Genomic DNA, 20,438 nt, shown 5'->3' on the forward strand with positions numbered 1-20,438 from the left:
TTCCTTTCTAGTGAGTTGTCAGTATATATACATGGAGGTTCCTTCTCTGGGGCCTAGGAATGTTAGTATAAGAAGAAGTTCATTTAAACATATTTGCCCCCAGATTTTGTCTCTTCTCGTCCCTCTAACTGTGGTGTTTTTAACCATGATCTTGTTTTATAGTTTTCTGTAGCCCATCTTTAGAGATTCTAAGAAGAAACATTTTGTTCCAACCAGTTGGAATTTAGAGATCTCAGTTTAAAACTTTAACCATCAGCGAAGTGAAATCTCAGGATTCAGATGTGCCTGTCTCTCCTTGGATTGCATAATCAAATCCAACATTGTGTCGGTTTTGGTTATTTCAAGTTACACGTACATAAGAGTCCAAGATTTTACTTTATTATTATTATTTTTTCCCTTCCTTTTGTATTAGTCAGAGTTCTCTAGAGAAACAGATCCAATAAGAGGGGTCTTTCTTTTTTCCTTCCTTCCTTCCTCCCTCCCTCCCTCCCTCTCTCTTATCTATCTATTGAGAGATTTAGCATAAGGAATTGGCTTACATGATTACAGAGACTGAAAAGTCCCAAGATCTCAATTTGGCAAGCTGGAGACTCAGGGGAGCTGATGGTAGTTCCAGTCCAACTCTGAAGGCCTGAGAATCAGAAGAGCTCATGGTGCAGTTCCAGCCTGAAAGCCAGTAGGCTTCAAGACCCAGGAAGAGCTGGTGTTTCAGCTTGAGTCCAAAAACAACAAAAAACCAATGTCCCAGCTCAAAGTCAGTTAGGCAGGAGGAGTTTCTTCTTACTTGGGGGGAGGATCAGCCTTTTTGTTCTAGTCAGTCCTTCAACTGATTGGGTGGGGCCCACCCACATTAGGGAGGGCCATCTGCTTTACTCAGTCTACCGATTTCAGTGTTAATCTCATCCAGAAACACTCTCAAAGGCACATGGAGAATAACATTTGACCAAATACTTATGCACTCCAAGGCCTAGTCAAGTTGACACATAAAGTTGGCTATCACACCTTTAAAAAAGTATATAAAAACTCACACCCATTACGATAGCTATTATCAAAAAAGGAAGGAGGAGGAGAAGGAGGAGGCGGAGGAGAAAGAAAATAGTAAGCATTGATGAGGATTTGAAGAGATTAGAACTGTGGCCTATCGCTGGTGGGATTGCAAAGTGACACAGCTGTGGGCTCAACAATATTGTGATTCCTCAAAAAGTTAAACACAGAATCACCATAGGATCCGGCAATCCCACTTCTGGGTATATACCCAAAAGAACTGAACGCACGGACTCAAACAGATACTTGCATACCCATATTCATAGCAGCACTATTCTCAATAGCTAGAAAGTGAAAGCAAGCCAAGTGTCCACCAACAGATGAATGAATTTTATTTTATTTTTTATGTAATCTCTACACCCAACGTGGGACTCAAACTCACCACCTGGAGATAAAGAGTTGCATGCTCTTCTGACTGAGCCAGCCAGGCGCCCCAACAGATGGATGAGTTTTTAAAAAGTCCTAAGAAGGAATGAAATTTTGATACGTGCTATGCCATGGATGAACATCAGAAATATGCTAAGTGAAATAAGCCAGACACAAAAGGGTAAATACTTAATCTCTCTGCGACCCAGTTTCCTCGATGATAAATTAGGGACGATAATAGCACTAGTACCTTCCTCTTGGGATGGTTGTTGTAGGTGAATGCGTGTTAGGGACCTGGGCTGTGCGTTTGCTACTATTGTTGTTGCCGTAATTATTCACTTAAGTAAGTAATTGAGGAAAGGGCTCCTGCTTTCTAGTGCTGATAATAAATGACATTAATAATGGTTAGCACGTAATGAACACTTACCGTGTTCCAGACACGGTGCTGGGTTACCCGGCGTACATTCCCACTGGCTCTTCTCATTGAACGCCACGAAGTAGGAACTATTATTACCCCCATTTCACAGCCGACAAAACTGAGGCTTAGAGAGATTACAAAACTAGCTCAAGGTCACGCTCCTAATAAGTGCTGGGTTAGGATTTGAGGTCAGACGTGGCTCCTAACATTCTACATTACACTGATAGCTCCACAAGCAGAACTGTCATTTAATGTCACTTAACAGAACACAGGTTAAATGGCCCAAACTACCTTCCTCCATCCTACTGCTATTTCCTCCCTGTATTCCGTCCCCCCAGCCATAATTCCTCAATGGCATTTTTCTACAATTAGCACTAGCAATCGAACAACTCACTGCTTTTTTTTCAAACTGAAATAAACCATTTTTTCTCATAATGATCTTTACGATCTTTGCTCTCAACCCATATGATAGTTAATTTTATGTGTCGACCTGACTGAGCTAAGGGATGCCCAGATAGCTGGTAAAGATGATCCTTCTCCATGTGTCTGTGAGAGTGGTTCTGGAAGAGAAGAGCATTTGAATCAGTAGACTGAGTAAAGAAGATTGCCTTCGCCATGCCGGGGGGCAACCTCCAATCCAGTGAGGAGCCGAATTGGACAAAAAAGTCGAGGAAGGGAGGATTTGCTGTCTTTGCTCGAGCTGGGACATTTATCTTCCCCTGCCCTGGCACATCAGTGCTCCTGGTTCTCGAGCTTCCAGAGTTGGACAGAATTACACCACCATCTTTCCTGGTTTTCCAGCCTGCGGACAGCAGACCGTGGGCCTTCTCAGCCTTCACATTCTCATAAGCTAATTCTTAGAATAGGTTCCCTCATATATAGCCTATCGATTCTGTTTCTCTGGAGAATCCGGACTCAGCCAGCCCAGTAGTACCACAAACACACCAAAAAACCCCCAAAAAACCCAAAGCACAAAACTTTGAGATCAAACTGTAAAGCCAACTCTTTGGTGTTAGAAACTTTGGTTACATTATCAAAGACGGGTGTTTTCCAATGAAGACGCACCTTCTAGAAATCTTGTACCATGATTATTTAAGGATATTTGATTTTTATTTTTAAAAAAATGGCCAAAAGCCAGGCTGTGGAGTGTGATGAGGAAGTGAGATCAGTGCCTTATCAGTAGCATTTCCTAGCCATTCCGCTGGACACAACTGGGAGCGTCAACACCATCAAGTGGTGATGTTTCCAGAGAGCTCAGTTGTGGTGGGAAGTGCTGGTAGACTCAGAGTCGTAATTCATTCATAATTCATATTAATCTACCATGTCTTCTGTGTGAAGCCCAGTGACAGATGTCATAAATCCTACCACAATCATGAGCCACTCTAGGGGATCTGAGGGTGACCGTTGGTTCCAGGGCGTGGGAGAACCCGACGCGGTGGACATCTGTTGCAAGGAGAAGAAGTGACTACACAGGGAAAGCCACCTTATAGGAATTTCCCTGTCCGTAGCTTCTAGAGAGAGATGCTGAGTGGCATTTACTGCTCATTAGCCTGGATACCTCTGAGAGAGTCTGCCCGAACTACTGTAAATCTCTGATTCGAGCAGCATGCTGATGACTATGTATATTCATGAGGACCAAGAAAAATCTCGTATGTGTTTCTGAAGGGAGACATCAGCAAAAACCAGGGAGTTCAAAACGTAGCTCCGTGTCACTAGAGCCCGGCTGACAAGCAGGCCACACGCACGCAGCCCTTCTTGAGCCCTTGGCAGACATCGGTCATCAGTCACTGGAGAGAATCACTGCTGAGACCATGATCTCTGGATCGGGTTCAGCCTAGTGGCTCTAGGAGCCACTCTGGCCGCTTCAGCCCTGACTCTCCTAAAGAGATTGCCGCCCCAGTTAGCAGGGGACAAGGAGATAAGTATTTTTAACTGCATTCCCTGTCCTCCTCCTCCTCCTCCTGCCACCTTGCCTCAGGTTCTAGCTCTCCTTTCTCAAGCCACCCTTTACGCCCTTCACTCTTGGTGACTTTACGGTCACAACCTGCCCAAGAGGCACTGGCACAGTTACGGAGACATTCGGTATATTTAACAACTGGTTTGGCTCAGGTGCTGATCAACCAAAATGGCTCCCTGCCCATAACCAACCATGAGGACAGCCCTACACATGGTACACGTCACCTTGGAGAAGCATGGCAGCCAGCCAGAGCGCTGGCATTTTCAGGCAGCTTTTGAAAGTTATGCTGACTTGTATACTCAATAAAAACAGAACAGTCTGGAAATTTCAAAGGACTTTTGAATTAGTGTAGCTGCTAAGCCCAGATTTATGGCCTTCAGGCTGATGGGGCCCGACACATTCCTTGTCCTTACGAAGGGTATGCATGAGGGCGTCCTCTTCTTGGATCTTTAGCATTCCTTGGTGATCAACCCTCCCCCACCTCAGCCCTCTGTAATTCTCCAGAGCCAAGGATTTTTCTCTTTGGCCCATTTTTTACATTGAAACATGCCCAGAAAATGAGGTGTTTTGTGGAGGCTCGTGTAGTCCCCTCTCAGCATTTAGGGAAAAGAAGTGCTGTCCTTTATCTCTGTCAGTTGAGAAGAAAAATAATAAAGAAGAAAACCTCCATCTAATAGGTGAATAATTATAACCCCCTTGGATGAGATGTATCTTAGAACGGTTTCTCAATGTGTGTTACTTGAATCTTTTGCCTGTGCTCAGTTCCCTGGTTTGTTTTGTTAAAACCTTGATTCCGGAACCCCTCTCCAGACCTACTGAATAAGAACCTTCAGGCAGGAGGGCCCGGACTCTACATTTTTAACTAAGGTTTGCAGACCGGGGACAGAGATTTTTGGTCATTCTGCCCCAAGACTTGGCCTTTTCTTGAACTGATTTCTTCACAATGAAATCTTTAAAATTCAGAACATTCACCTTTCTTTGTCATCTGCATAGTAGCATTTAACCACGGATAAAACAAGGTATCAGATATTGAGATAAACACTGGCCCACGCATCACTGACTACAAGGCCGATTGCTGGTTATTGCACCGAAGGGCAAATGAATCGCTTGTTTTTAATGTCCCGAAATCCAGCCGACATTGGTAATTCTTACAGAGGGAGAATCAAGGATAGACGGTGCCAAACAAAAGATAATCCAGAATCCACCTGGTGCTGGAGTACGCTCAAGGCCGCCCTGTGACCTGGACACTTGGTCTTACTTGGTGCCTGGCCTTGGGACCCCTTTAGATTCTGTCACACACTCTACAGACAGGAAATAGCCTTCAATTGACATCCCAAGTATATCCACCCCAAACAGACTCTTAACTACAGAGAACAAACTGACAGCGGAGCGGAGGTGGGTGGGGGGATAGGTGAGGGGATTAAGGGTACACTTATTGTTTTTTTTAAAAGATTTTGTTTATTTATTTGAGAGAGAGCGAGCACAAGTGGAGGTGGGGGGGAAGGGCAGAGGGAGAGGGAGAAGCAGACTCCCCGCTGAGCAAGGAACCAGTCTTGGCTCCATCCCAGGACCCTGGGATCATGACCTGAGCCAAAGGCAGACGCTTAACTGATGAGCCACCCAGGCGCCCCAAGAGCACACTTACCTTGATGAGCACTGTACCCCGATGAATATAGAATTGTTGGATCACTATACTGTACACCCGAAACTAATGTAACGCTGTACATTCATTATACTGCACTTAAGAACAAGCATATTCTAGATTAAAACATGTATCTTGTGGTTATATTTTGGGAATGAAGCTAGTGAGGTGAAAAGACAATGGACTTTGCTCAGACAAACGAAGTTCAAATCCAGATTTTGCTGGTTCACAACTTGGGACCCTGATCAAGTGACTTGTCTTCTCCAAGCTTCATATATCACCTATTTTAAATGGGTACGATACTTCCTCATAGAGTTCCTAAGAAGACTTAATGCAATAATGGAAATGGAGGCACCAAACGCAGCTCCCGACACATAGTTCGTGTTCAGTAAACATTGCTGTCCTTCTGCTGAAGAAGCTGGGTAAATTTCCAAAGCTTAGCATGATATCTGCTAGCCAAAGTAAGTTAATCATTGATGGACAAAACCAGGTCACAGGAGATCCAAGACACAATAACAGGGTTGTCCTTCCGCTCAGTTTTTCTAAGCAGACTTTGGAATCTATGGATGTACATTTTATGGATGTTAAAAACACCAATTGAATGCAAAAGACAAGAAGGAAATTACCTCAGAACAACAGCTGGCAATAACATGGACACTCACACTCATGCATAGACACATACGACATGCTCATCCTTATTTTTCCCATTGGCTATAGATCAGACCCAATGGGACCTGGCCCTTTGGGGAGACACCATTCTAGAAGTAACACCAAATCTGTCTTCTCACGACACAGAACTCCATGAGTTAGCACCTCACTCTAGAAATCCTTTGTGGCACCCAGTAACAGAAGTGCCACCAATCCCTGGCCAGCCTGTATCACTGTGCTGCCCTGAGGTCAGACCCCATGGAATCGGCACGACCACAGCCACTCATTCCAACAGCCTTTGCCAAATTCCTTGGGACATTTCCATTGCACATGTGAAAAAGCTAAGACATAAAGGAGTTCAATGATTTTTCTAATTCACATTGATTCGGTGGTGAAAACAGGATGCAAAACCATATTCCAAAGGTAGAATAAATGTCCAAAGATCTGAAAGCAACCCCTCGGTCCTATCCATTCTGCGGGCAGGACAAATCGAACAAGTGGGACGATCGTAAATCTACGACCGTCAATCTAGGCAGCAAAAACGGCACTAATGCCTTTTTGTATTCCCAAAAATATGTGCGCTCTATAAGCCAATTGTTGAAAGAAAAGTTCACATGTGATTTTTTATAGATATAAACATGAATATTTAGTTAGAGACTACAACAAATTTTTAAGAGCTGACAAAATCACAAACATGACAAAATTTTAAAAAATACTCTCTGTGTATTAATACTTGACATACTTCCATACTCTTTTTTTTTTTTTTTTTTACAAGGGAGGGATTCGGGCATTACTGATTTCAGAGGAGTTGCATTTAAATCAAAGTGTTCCCGTGCGCATTGAGGAGTGACGTGGGGGAAGGGAGGGAATCTGTCTATAGAGGAAGAAAACCAAGGCCCAGAGAGGCAAACTGACTTGGGGGTGGCGGTGCAAAACTTCTGGTCCTCATTCCGCTAACGGTTTGCCATGAGATAGGAGCAAGTCTCGATCTGATGTTCCTACCACAGGGTTTCATATTCTGAGGGCTAGAGTAACTAATCTGTTTGCCAAAAACGAAAGTGAAATGCTTTGAATTTATGTAACGAAAGGTTTCACACTGAGTCAAAGTCTTCCTGTTGACAAATAGTTGCAAGTCACACTGGTACATTCGAGAGTAATGATATTTACTGTTGCTGGTGTCTGTCCAGCAAGAGCCAGGTGAGCGCCCCAGACAGAGGTGAGAAGCAAGTCCTACCTGTTCAACAATGTCTCTCTCCCATCAGCATGTGCCAGGGCCCAGAAATTTCCACCATTTGTCTCATCGAAGTGGGTAGATGGACAGGAAAGGATTACAAACTGGTTGTCCTCGGTGGGGACAATCTAAGAAGGAAAAGAGGAGAGCAAGGCCTCAGTTGGGGAGAGGGACTCTGAAGCGAGCCCGAAGGATGGGAAGGAGTTAACCCCGGGGGCTGAGTGCAGGAGGAGATCTTCTGGGCCGTGGCAGCAGCACTGGCCATAGGCCAAGGCCCGGGGCAGTTGAGAGCTTGGTGAGTTCCAGGAATTGTCCTTGAGGCTAAAGCCAAGCATGTCAGAGGCCAAGTTGTAGGAACTGCATTGGAGACAGTAGCAGGGTCTGGGATCTTTAGAATTAAAGACTGTTGCCTTGCATGTCACAAATGAAGCCACTCGATAAGTTGGGGTGAATGAATGTGTCAGGTTGGCTAGCTCAGTGGAGGGGTGACAAAGGACAGTCAGATCTGATGAAAGTCAAAGAAGTTCTGCTCGGAAAGGGACCCTCAGGAAGGAGCTCCATCCCACTGTGTAGGCCAAGGCATTGGGTAGAGATGGGTACAACAGGGGGCAGGAAGACGGATGGGGTGTCAGACCCCAGCCAACGGCACAGCTGAGTCACTCCCTGGCCTGTGGGCCTTGCGAAGGCTGCCTAACCAACCACACAGCTCCATCAGACCTGGCTCGGAAGCTGAATGACAGCCGTGGCGTCTTAGGGCTCAAAGGACCAGCGTGATGGTGTAATTCAGGTCATTAATGTTACAGGTTACAAGGCTACAGGCCAATTCGGTGGAAGTGAAAGCCCAGAGCAGGTGGTGAAATCCAAGGGCAGCTTCCTGACTCACAAGCTGCAAAACCGCGCCAGCCTTAACGTTGTCCCTGGGCATCGTGTAGTCAGGACCAGCTCTCAGCAGAACTGGGTCATACACGGTCAGAGGGCAGGGGCCTGAGACATTCTTGTTGGAATAAATTACTTCTCTGCATCAGAGCTTCCTGTAGTTTCTTTTCTAGTTGACATAGATCGAAGACCAGACCAGACAACTTCAGTGCCACAGTCTCGTGAACTGGGGATTCATCAAGTCTTCCGAAGAACTGCTGTTTTGCCAGTTAAAGACAATATTGAGGGTAGAGAATATCTACAGGAACGAAGTACACAAAATGCATCATTTGCCATCAGAGAAGTTGAGTAAAATCTGAAATAGTTTCTTTTTGAACGGATCAACTCAATGTATCAGGACCTACAGGGTGTACATTTAAGGAGTGGAAGGATGGTTGGAGGTAGACGTAGGGGCAAATAATAGATGATTCCACTTCCAGGAAAGATTATGTTGAAGCAAACCTAACGTTAGAATTTTTAGCCTCAGGACGCCTGGGTGGCTCAGTTGGTGAAGCGTCTGCCTTCGGCTCAGATCGTAATCCCAGGGTCCTGGGATCAAGTCCCACATCGGGCTCCATGCTCAGTGGGGAGCCTGCTTCTCCCTCTGTCTGCAGCTCCCCCTGCTTGTGCTCATGTGTGCTCTCTCTCTCTCTGACAAATAAATAAATAAAATATTAAAAAAAATTTTTTTTAATGTCAGGGGCGCCTGGGTGGCTCAGTCAGTTGAACATCTGACTCTTGGTTTGGCCCAGGCCATGATCTCAGAGTCGTGAGATTGAGCCCCGTGTCCAGCTCCGGGAGTCTGCTCGAGATTCTCTCTCTCCCTCTCCCTCTGCCCCTCTCCCCACAGAATAAATAAATCAATCTTTTTTAAAAAGAATTTTTAATGTCAAAACAAATGCTCAATAACAACAGGATGGCAAGAATTAGTAAAATTAAAATTTTGGGCTCTGAATGTATCTTTTAGAATTCTAAAGAACACCAGAAGGAGAAGGCATAAAAAGCGTTTCCCGGAGAATATATGAATATATAGTGCGCGTGTGTGTGTTTGTGTGTGTGTGTGTACACGCATGCTGCCAATACATGAGCACGGTGCCGTTTCCATGGCAACGGGGGGGGGGGGAGAAGTATGCCTTGCCATGAAGCAATCTTCTTTGATTCAGACACACTTAGAAAGATCCATGTACGGAAAGCTGTGGAGGAGATATTTTGAAACCAAAAGAAACATTATTCTAATATTCTTTGAGATGACCCCCAGGAGGTCAGGCTAGCAGCCCTGCCTCCCCCAGCCATTCTCATGCGCTGGACCTGTCTGCCACCTCCAAGCAGAATTTGGGCTACATTTTTAAACGCATGGCACTCCATTCCCCCAAATCCAGCTAAGCTATAACGTCAATCATTGCTACCATCTACTGTATCCCTTTTGGGTTCCTCAAACCTGGCTGTGGGATAAGACAAAGATCTTATAAACTCATAGGTTCTGTCTTATGAAAGGTTTATCACTAATCCCTGTGTGTGTGTGTGTGTGTGTGTGTGTGTGTGTGTAGCAATAGGGAGAGGGATACAAAGAATCATCATGGATTTTTTTTTTAAATATCTTTTCAAAAAAGATTTTATTTATTCATTTGAGAGAGAGAGAGAGAGAGAGAGAAAGCACAAGCAGAGGGAGGGGCAGAGAGAGAGAGAGGGAGAAGCAGGCAGCAGGGAGCCCTACGTGGGGCTTGATCCTGGGACTCTGGGATCATGACCTGAGCCGAAGGCAGAAGCTCAACTGACTGAGCCACCCAGGCGCCCCAGTCATGGAGTTTTTAAAAATATGAGAAATTTGGCTGTATATCTAAAGTTCTTATAGCCATCGTCCTTGGTCTGGAATGTCTGACTTCCTTTCGCAATGGCTAAAAAGTAAGGAAGCCTTAGTTTCCAGCCCTCCATTTTCATTCTTGGACGTAGGGTTCGCAAACTTTTCTTTTTCTTCTGATCTCGCCTTTGAGTGCAGACAAAGTTCCACATAAGAAAAAAACGCCCGTTTTGCTTTAAGTGAGCAAGCTGGTGTCTGAGGCTCTGCCCAGGCGAGGGCGAGCTCTTAGCTTTCCCGCGCAGAGGATTGCTAGCAGTGGCTCCTTACTGAGCTTTTTTTTTTTTTCTGATTAATTCTCACAAAGAATAATCGTGTTGTTTACTTATTTCATTTTCTTGTCTGTTGGTGGCTAGAACTTCCAAAAATAGTGATCCTGATGCATAGGAATGCTCTGAATATTTAAACACATTTGGAAGATAGGCTTACGCATTTATCCATGGTAGTTTCCTGATGGGAAGCCTGAGTCATGCTTTCTTAACCCACAGTCTGACATTGGTTGTGCAGTTCGCCACCGCCCCCCTGGCCCCCAAAGTAGGAGCATCTGGATCTTCCAGGCCAGTTCCTGATGCTTGGAATTGAATCCAGCAGCAGAGCCCACTTTTTGGAGTGAGCTCTGCTAAGAATAATGTTCCCTTAATAGGAGACCATTAAAGCATACAGCTGAGCAGAAAGCAAGATCGCCATTCAACTGTGACTATTAAAGATGGCGTGCATCTCAATAAAGAGCAACATCCGGCCGAATTAAGAGACTGATCGCTGGGTACACAAAGGTGAATGAGACAGCAGCGTGCTGACACCGAGGAGTCAACCAGAAAATTCCGTCGGTGCTCATCCCCCACCCACACTCACTTGTGACACGAGATCAAGTGATGATCCAATCTGTGTTAACAGCAAAACACTTCCTCTGCCGTATTCACGGGGGATAAAAACCCCAAGCCGGGGAGGACTGCCGTCCTCACTACACACGACTCACCTTCCTCTCCTGAGATAGGGATGTTCGGTCCCTCTGGCCGCTTTTGTTTTCCAAATTAGTATCTTAGAGATGAAACCTAGAAGAAAAGAAAGACCCAATCTCCTCTGAATTCTCAAAATCACAAGACAGTATAGTCCTAGGGATCAGGAACAGTTCAATAATACGTACATTCTTTTGCTTCCTATTCTCCTCTTATTTGCATTTCCCAGTGGATTAAAATAGTTAAGAGTTGAGCTTGGGAAACAAAGGAGTAATGGTTCCTAAAATACCATCACTCTTTCTATGGCCTGCACTCATGGCACCATCACGAGGAGAAAGTCATAAATGACGTGGCTTTGCTAGCGAGGCTTGCAAATTTGCATGAATACATTGACTTTCATGATATAAAGAATAAAAACAAAGACTGTATTCTGTTCTCTAGTTTTCCCATTTGGTACTTTCTGTTGGGTCATTATGAGTGTAGTTCATTCTCAGCTGGCGCTGTTGCTCAGTGTTTTAAGTTACCACTCAGGATCCCTACGTTCTAGTCCTCTTTTACGAAAACAACTCTTTTCACCAGGTTTCAGCTGGTCTTACGACTTGGTAGCCCTGCAGTGGGACTCTACGTTCAAACCACAGGCAGAACCGGACCTCTGCTCACCATTGCGGGCTGAATCAACATTCCCTCTTATCTGGATCACTGCAGCAGCCTCCTGGCCGGCCTCCCTGCCTCCACTCTTGCCCCTGTTACAGTCCATTCTCAAACAGCAACCAGGGTGGTCCAGAAGTCAGAACAGGCCGTTCTTCTGCTCAGAGCTCGGCAGAGCTTTCCATCTCATTCAGAGCGAAAGTCAGGCTGTACAATAGCTTAGGAGGCCCGCCATAACCTGGTTCCCCATTATCCTGGGACACATCTCCTTTTGCTTTCCACTGTGCTCGCTGTGGTGGCCACACGGCCTGCTTGCTATTCGCTGAACACACCACACATTTCCTGTTTCCTCCGCCTGAAATGCTCTTCCCTATGAGAGGCCATGATTACTTCCCTCATTTCTGTCTGTGTTTGTACTTGAATGTCACCTTCTCAAGGAGACCTCCCCCACCACCTTATTTACACGTATATCCTGTCTCTTTACCCCCCACTCCGGCACTCCTCCTCCCCTTTCCTGTGCCCTGAAGTTTCTTTTTTCCATAGACCTTATACGTTCTATTATACCACACTGTCTCCTCAAACATCTCTTGCTTACTGTCTGCCTGCCCCACGAGGATGTAAGCCCCCGGAAGGCAGAGAGCTTTGTTCACTCATGTCCTCCAAGCACAAAAAAGTGCCCGGCACACAGTGGGAACGCAGGAAGTCTGTGTTGAATAGTGTCTAGAGCTATTTTTGACACACAGTAGGCCCTTAATGCTTGTGGAAGCTCTTTCCCTGGGGGAGGAACAGGACCAAGTGGCAAAATGGGGAGGAGGGGACCCAGGCAGCGTCACACAGGGCCTCCCTCGGCTGGCCTGGCCGGGAGTCTCGTTCTGCCACTTTCTAGTCGTAGGAGCTGCATACCCACTTCTCGTCTGCAAATGAGAGATGGTTAATAGTCCTTCCCTGATGAGATGCTCGTGGAAATTGTGAAAATTCAGAAGATAACTCCCACAACGCTCAATACACCTGTGTTAGGAGTATTACGAAGTCTTATTCTATTACTCCTCTTCCCCGGGACATAACTTCCAAATCCCTTCTTTGACCCCTTCGGATTACTGGGCAGCAAAAACATACAACTCCTTAAGTGAAAAACACTTCGCAAGCCCTACACCGGTCTGCAGAGGTCAGGGATTAGGAGGAGGTTTCTGACTCCCGCAGATCAACGAGCTCCCAGCTGGATAGGCAAGCAGCAGCCAGTGAACACCACCAACTCTCTGAAGTTTGTCGGCAATTCGAGAACGGTCTTAAGTCTAGAAAAAAAATTATCCCGGCTCTCATCTGCAGCCAGGATCCTTTCCGTGGCAGAGCCCCTTCCTTGGGGCACCACAGAGCCGAGGACGGCCACGGCCGCCTTTCAAAGCCCTCCTCCTTCTCATCCCTCTCCCTCCCCAGGCTGCCAGAACTTTTGCTTGCAGGGAAAGCACATCCGTATTGCTAGAAGTGAAATTTGCAGTCTGCCCTCTCGGGTGGTTCCTGCCCATGGGCTGTTACTATTCTCAAAGCATTAAACTGTCTGCAAGTAGGTTATTCACAGAGCTTCTCTCTTCCCAGAGCTGCCGATATGTGGCAACTCCAAACCTCGTCGCCCTAATGCACACTTTCTCTCATCTGTCCCCCCGAGACCCTTTGTCTGCTGACGGCAGCTGGCTCTACTGGGTTCTTCCCTCACCTGGCACAATCCTCTCCAAGCCCTAGAAGAAACAGCCCACACCGACACACCAGGGATGAAAGAAGATTTCTGCTCAGAGCCAGCAACCTTTCCCTGAGGTGGCATCATACCGAGACGGAAAAATACATGTGCTGTGTCTTTCTCTAAATGGCTTTGTCTGAGGACAAGTCAGTCTTTCAGACAGGCTCTGGACACACGGAGCATCAGGTAGGATTGCCGTGGAGTATTCCTCGCAGAGAAAGTGCGTCCTAATTGCACAAAGGAGAGAAAGGAGCCAGCTGCTGCTTTCATGATTATTTAAATACCTATCCACAGTCAAAAACGTCTCTTTGTTTCATTACCATTGAAATTTGACTGCCATTACATTTTCTGCTGGCCTCCCCTCCGCACAAACTAGGGGAAGAAAGAAATTCGTAAGGCACCCATTTGGTTTCTAAATGTATTGTTTGCATATAGACATCAGCAGCCTGGAAGGAAATATCCCAGCCAGGAATGTCAAACTGACAACGCTGTTTTTCTCCCTGAAAATATCATTTTTACCACAGCCATAAAGACAAGCCAGATTGTACGGGACCCATGTTTCTGTAAAAAGACAGGAGGCTTGGGGGTTCAGGGGTGGGCATTGGACGTTAATGAAAACTGCTTCTGGGAGGGGTCAGTTTATGAAAGATTAAAAGAAATCATGAACTTGAAAAAATTTTTGTTCTAACCCTCTCTGCCGACAGCTGATGCTTGTGCAGGGGGCTGAGTATTACAAATGATGATTTGTGCTGTACTTTATAGTTTTCAAACATTTCTGCCCCCGGTGTATCGTGACCCTGTGAGGGCAGTGAGAGCCATTGTCTTACCCTCATTCTACAGATGAGAAAACTGGGTCTCCTAATGAAGGAGACTCATAAGTGGTCACAGAACAGCCCCCCCCCCGGCACTCCCCCCTCCATGCCTATTTCTACCTTGCCTTGCTGGCAGACTTATCCCTTGAAGCCTGAATAAAACATCTCCCCTTCTCTGCAGCTTTCCTGCTCCCTTCTGCCTGCCCTCCCAAACCGGGAATCGATGCAACCAGTATCCGTGAGCAACCGTCACACGTGTCCCAGGTGGAGACGCAGGTCTGTCCACACACCCTTGGGTCCCGCAGCAAGGAGCTTGCGGTCCGTCTAGTGATGGGTAATGCCTAACTCCTGGGCTCCCGGAGGGGTGCGAGACAGATCATCCCTCTCCTTTGACCAAATTCCACCCTTACTGAGAAATAAATCAAAGGGTAACGGCAGACGACGCCCAACATGTATCATTTTTTTCTTACAGATACGAGTGAAGTAGGAGAATGTGGCTCCGTGGGAGGGCTCAGGGGGTCCGTGAACTGAAACCCCAAACTGGCCGACCCTCCACCCACTCGCAGGCAGAGGTGGCCTGGGAGGGTCTCCCCTGAGGGCCTCGGGATGGGCAGGAGCCTGCCCCTGGCGCTCAGGGTCTTGCAAGAAGAGGTTCCCAAGGGCACCGGGAGCTAACACAGCCTCCAGCCCCCAGTTGTCCTCCCAGATTCACCACCGCAGATCAGATGGGGGGCAGTAAAGAGCATAACTCAGGGCAAAATCTCCCCTCAAGGGAGGCAGAGAAGGGAAAGGTGACCCCCTCTAACACGATTCTAACTCGTGCTCACCCCGTGGGCTCGAACTCAGAACCAGAGGGGAGAGAGGCTCCCGCTCTCCCACCAGCGCTGGCTGTGGCCCCTCAGTGTGGGACTGCAACCCCTGGGATGGACCTTCTGCGTGCTGTCGGTGTGTCTGTCTCCTCCATACCGTGAGAGATTCCAGGTCGGAGACCACTTCTCAGCCCGCACCCAGAGCAAGGCCTGGCACTGGACAAGGCCCCATTGATGCTTACTGAATGCACAGAAACAGGGTGACTCATCCCAGGTCAGTGGAGCACGGGGCCAGAGCCACGGCCCTGACTGCTGGCCTGGTTCCCTTTTTGCCCCGTGCTTTCTCAGCGGTAGACTGAGAAAGCCCGTGTCTCCTCCCCGGCCCAAACGGTAGGTGTGGATTCCCAGCTCTCTCCGGAGCCTCCCTGGTGTAATCTAAATGGACCCCCACACATGGAGGGCAGGGAGGGACAAGAGAAAGAGGAGGGCCACTCTGGGTTGTAGGTGGCAGTTTTAATAAGCAAAGGGAACTTACATAAGAGGCTTGTCTTGGGTGGCAGCGAGGTGAACAGCCCTCCACCCCGGCCCACGCCGGATCTTAACAGGTTTACATAGAGGCTTTAACTACGTGCAGTCACGTAGGCCGGGCAGGTGTTCTCAAAACCACATTACGATCTCGACTCTGTGTTCCTGGAGCCGCCTCTGTGAGTGGGAAAGGTGAGCAGAACTCACGTTCCCAGAACAGGCGAGGAGGCGAGGAGCCTCTAATTGCCCGGGTCCAGCTCATGGGTCGATTGGCAATCAGGTGCTTTTGATGACATTCTCCATCAGTGGGGGAGGGATTAATAACGCTAATAATAGCTAATGCTTAACTGGGCCCGGCTGTGCGGCAGGCCCCCGGGCATTTGCATACACATACCTTGAGCTGGGTACCAGTGCACCCTCATTCTATGGGTGAGAAAACTCATGCTCAGAGAGGTTGAGATACCAGCCCAAGGCCACACAGCTAGTAGTAACTCTCATTCAATGACGTGCTCCCAACCCTCACAGAATATGTTCAGGAATGTAAAGAAAACAAAGCAACCCAAAGACTGAGCACGTGCTTACAGAAATATCCAGGGATGTCCTCCATCATTAGTCTTTGTGACCGACTCTGCACGCTGGTGGCACAGAGATCCTCCAAGCTGGTCTGCAAAGCAGTACCAGCTACGGTAGACAAGAGCAGAATTGAAAGTAAACCTTGAAACCTCCGTGACACGGCTGCTGGGCCACGTGATCATCACGTGCCTCCCCGAGCAGGCTTCTTTCCCCGAGCAGGCTGAGTCTGTTTGGATATGAACTTGCACCATGAGTCACAAGTGGCCTGAACTGTGTACTCATATTTGACTGTGCATTTTTTTTAATTGCTTCTTTATCACCGTTTGCAAAGCGCCAACATCGTAGTGCTACTTTGGTTGGTTAGCTTGGGGGTGTGGATGAAGGAGAAAGCAGTCTGGCAACAGCCAGGAGCCTTCCAGCCAATTCTCTTTACTGATCATCAGGGTGACCCCAGGCAGCTTCCCTTTGGGCAGCTGTGAAGTGAGGGGCTTGGGCCACATCCTCTCGGAGGCCGTGCCTGTGCAATGTCATATTAGGCAGGTTTGCTACCAGAGCAGATCTTTCTGTTTGTTTGTTTTTTTTTAGAATTTTAACATTTTGTATTTATACAGGGAGCATCCTTACACAGTTCTCTTCTGTCGCTCTTACGCATTTACGCAGCAGAAGAAGGAAGGAAGGAAGGAAGGAAGGAAGGAAGGAAGGAAGGAAGGAAAGAAAAAGAAAGAAAGAAAGAAAGAAAGAAAGAAAGAAAGAAAGAAAGAAAGAAAGAAAGAAAGAAAAGAGGTTCAAGTATTTCTAAAATTTCCTTTTCTAAGCTTGACTCTCCGAGGCCACCCCTAGCTCAGTGTCCCTCCCCTCCGCCCACCCCGTATTATTGTTCTCCCTTCCGTCAAGGCTGTCGTTGCTGCAGCATGGCTTAGAGAGGGTGTCACCATCGTGCCCGGGATTTTCTTGGATGCTGCCGCTGGTATAGAGGCACAGGCTCTGCAGCGACGATACGTCGTGACTACGACCCAGCCAGGGGCGATGGGGACACACATTCTGACTTCAGATGGTTGAAATGTGAAGAAAAATGTACAAATGCAGTTTGCTCACCTTCCTTTGCCTTCTCCCATCTTTGCTGATAGCAGCACCAGGGTGGCAAAACTCGAGCTAATCAGAGCAATTTCTTTCTTTCTTTTTTTTTTTAGAGAGCGCCTGCGCTCTTGAGAGGGCCGGGAGGAGGGGAGAGGGAGAGGAGCAGAGGGACCGGGAGAGGGAGAGAGAGAGAGAATCTTAAGCAGGCTCCATGCCCAGCACAGAACCCCACATGGGGCTCCACCCCAGGACCCCGAGATCATGACTTGAGCTGAAATCGAGAGTCCTACGCTTAACCGACTGAGCCTCCCAGGCGCCCCTGAAAGCAAATCATTTTTAACATCCTCCTCTATATAACAAAATGATTTTCAGCAATAATCCTGTAGTAATCAGAAATTAGCACTCTCTCCTTGATTTGCTCTTTAATTTGAAAAACAGATACATAATTTAAAAGAATGATTTGACTTTCAAAGTTCACTCCGCTGTGGTAAGACATATCATGTATGAATGAAAATTTCATCTGCCAAACAAAAATGTCACACCTCTCAGTTCACAGTCTGTTAGCTGTTTTAATTTTCAATCCAAATAGAATTCCCAGAAATCACACGGAACTGAAGTAACTCCAGTTTCCTTTGTCTCCAGAGGCCCTGAGGTCTCACTGTTGACTCAGTCTGCGGTTTACACACAGAAGAGTGAAGGACTGGGGGCGGAGGGGGGCGGGCTCTTGTGATTCCAAACAGCTAGGGCCCGAGTCGGGGTAGGCGGCAGAGACTGACTACAGAGCTGGGAATTCTCCGGTAGAACACGATGTTTATTAAAGGATGAGTAATAAAAATGTGCTAATGTGGGGGCACCTGGGTGGCTCAGTCGTTAAGCGTCTGCCTTCGGCTCAGGGCGTGATCCCAGCGTTCTGGGATCGAGCCCCACATCAGGCTCCTCCGCTGGGAGCCTGCTTCTTCCTCTCCCACTCCCCCTGCTTGTGTTCCCTCTCTCGCTGGCTGTCTCTGTCTCTCTCTGTCAAATGGATAAATAAAATCTTTAAAAAAAAAAGTGCTAATGTGGAACTGCCTATCTATTACTAAAACTCGACAGTAATTGTGGCCGTGCTTTAGAACTTAGGCAAACATCATGGGGTTTGGGGAGTCTGTTCGGTCACTTACATTGTTGAGAAATGTTGGCACGTGGTGATAATAAAAAGGGAATGAATTTTTTATTTTACTTGTGTTTTGGAAATAATTATTAAAAAAATTCTCTACAGACAACGTACCCTCTTATTGCTTGACTGCAGGGCAGAGCACCCCACCCCACTCCAACACCTTACTCTTGATAGGCTTCTGCTTCTGGCTATAATAGTTTGTGTATTTTAGGGGATTGAAGACTACTTGGGTTTAAAGAGTTTTGACAGCAAGACACTTGTGCTTTTTGTTCAATAGGTTTTAGTTCTGGGCCAAGAGAGGAAAAAAATGCCATTCTTAATAGTCAACGCTTACTTCGTGTCTGCTCTGTGCCAGACCCAGCGCCCAGTGCTTGAGGTGAACTGTCTCGGCTTTCCTTCCAAGTGTACCCCTGTGAGCTATGTTCTGCTGTCGCTAGTTTCAAAGAGGGGAACTGAAGCTCAGACCACATCACTTCCCCAAGGTCATACAACTAGTAAGTGGTAGAGAACGAGTCTGGGCCCAACAGCCTGACTTTAGGGCCTGTGCTCTTGACCTTTAAGCTCGACTGCCTCCTCCTCTGTGTCCCCTACCATGTGCCCGTCCAACAGGAGACAGCACACCACAGTGGCTCAGTAATCATTTGGGGGTACCTCTTCAGGGCCAAGAACTAGAAACACACTACCTTATTCCCTCATCACGGCAGCCCTGCAAGGAAGTCTTCTGTACCCCTTCTTACCCAGCATGAGAATGACGTTCAGCAAGTTAATTGCGTTTGATTACAGAGTAAATGATGGAGTTGGTGTTCAAGCCTATAGTTTCTTCTGTGCTTTCTGTTACCTCAAGCTTATTTCCTAAGGCACCCAATGCTGTCCGGTGCATTGAACCAGAAATACATAGGTGCACACACAGTATGAGAAAATCCCCACGCATAAGAAACCAGTTGCTGACAATCAAGTTGGAGAGCAAGGCACTCGGCTTCCCAGCTTGCTTTGCAGCTAGGGTGGCGCCGTCCAGGCCAGTGAAAATGTTAAGGGGAAGTCCACTGGTGAAGGTGGGTGGGCCCTGGGAAGGCTGCTGCTTTCCTGAAAAAAAGGGGCAAACTCAGTTGTTAGGGACCGTCTCTCATTCTTCCCTGAACACAGATCTGCAATCGCCATTTTGGAACCATGAGGTACAAGCCAAAGGAATCTCAGAGATGGCTGCCCTAATGTCACCGAGCTGCTGAACCAATACCAATGACCACCGACTTCCACTTCTGCGGGAGAGAAGTCCATAGTTCTTTCAGCTACTCTTAACTGGGTGTTTTGTCACTTGCAGCCAGATACGACCCTAAGTGATTCAGAAAGGAGTAGCCTTACTTTCCTTATACCTGAGAAGTAAGCCTTTGATTTCTATGCCTATTTGAACTGTCGTTTTCCCTTGCCTTCATAAAGATGGTATCCTGAATATAATTTAAGATATCTTAGGAGTGCCTGACTGGCTCAGTCAGTAGAGCATGTGACTTTCTTTCTTTGGGTCATGGGTTCAATCCCCACATTGGGCGTAGTAGAGGTTACTTAAAAAAAAAAAAAAAGATATCTTAAGGGCACCTGAGTGGCTCAGGTTATGATCTCAGGATCCTGGAATCGAGTCCCGCATGGGGCTCCCTGGTCAGCGGGGAGCCTGTTTCTCCCTCTCCCTCTGCCCACCCCCCCCCACCAGCTTGTGCTCTCTCTCTCAAATAAATAAATAAAATCTTTTTTTTTTTTAAAGATATCTTAGTGTTGTGGCCATGACACTCCAGGTATCTCCCAAGGCCACCGCCCCTCCTGAGAGCAAGAATCAGTGGTTCATTATGAATGAGTCCCATGCTTCGCACCAAGTGACCATGATTCTCTGGCCAAGGCTAAGTTGATTCCGACTCTTGGAACTTCCCTGCAAGCACCCATCTGCAGGTCAGCGAGTAGCCTACGAGATGGTCTGACCTGAGAGCTCTCCAGTGAAGGTGCTAGGTAGCTGTTGACTGGCTCACCTATGAAGCAGAAGTTGAGTCATGCAAGGAGAGGCAGAAGCCATAAAGCAAGACAAGTCACA

The 20,438-nt window shown here is 47.1% G+C and overlaps 1 long non-coding RNA gene across 2 annotated transcripts in view; it reads right to left on the reverse strand.

Annotated features, from left to right (window-relative positions):
• The window catches only part of LOC123789114 (uncharacterized), a 30,406-nt gene extending 10,362 nt beyond the window's left edge, over window positions 1-20,044 (reverse strand). The window contains exons 1-3 of one of the 2 annotated variants that reach the window (XR_006778678.2): window positions 16,141-20,044; window positions 11,053-11,128; window positions 7,310-7,434 (exon numbers count right to left, since the gene is read on the reverse strand). This is a non-coding gene — a long non-coding RNA (uncharacterized LOC123789114). The other variant, XR_006778677.2, reaches the window with a different exon arrangement.
• Window positions 20,045-20,438: the final 394 nt, after the last annotated feature.

Source organism: Ursus americanus, chromosome 3 (genome assembly GCF_024610735.1).
Source record: "Ursus americanus isolate L20-20 chromosome 3, mUrsAme1.1.p, whole genome shotgun sequence".
Classification (NCBI taxonomy): Eukaryota; Metazoa; Chordata; class Mammalia; order Carnivora; family Ursidae; genus Ursus; species Ursus americanus.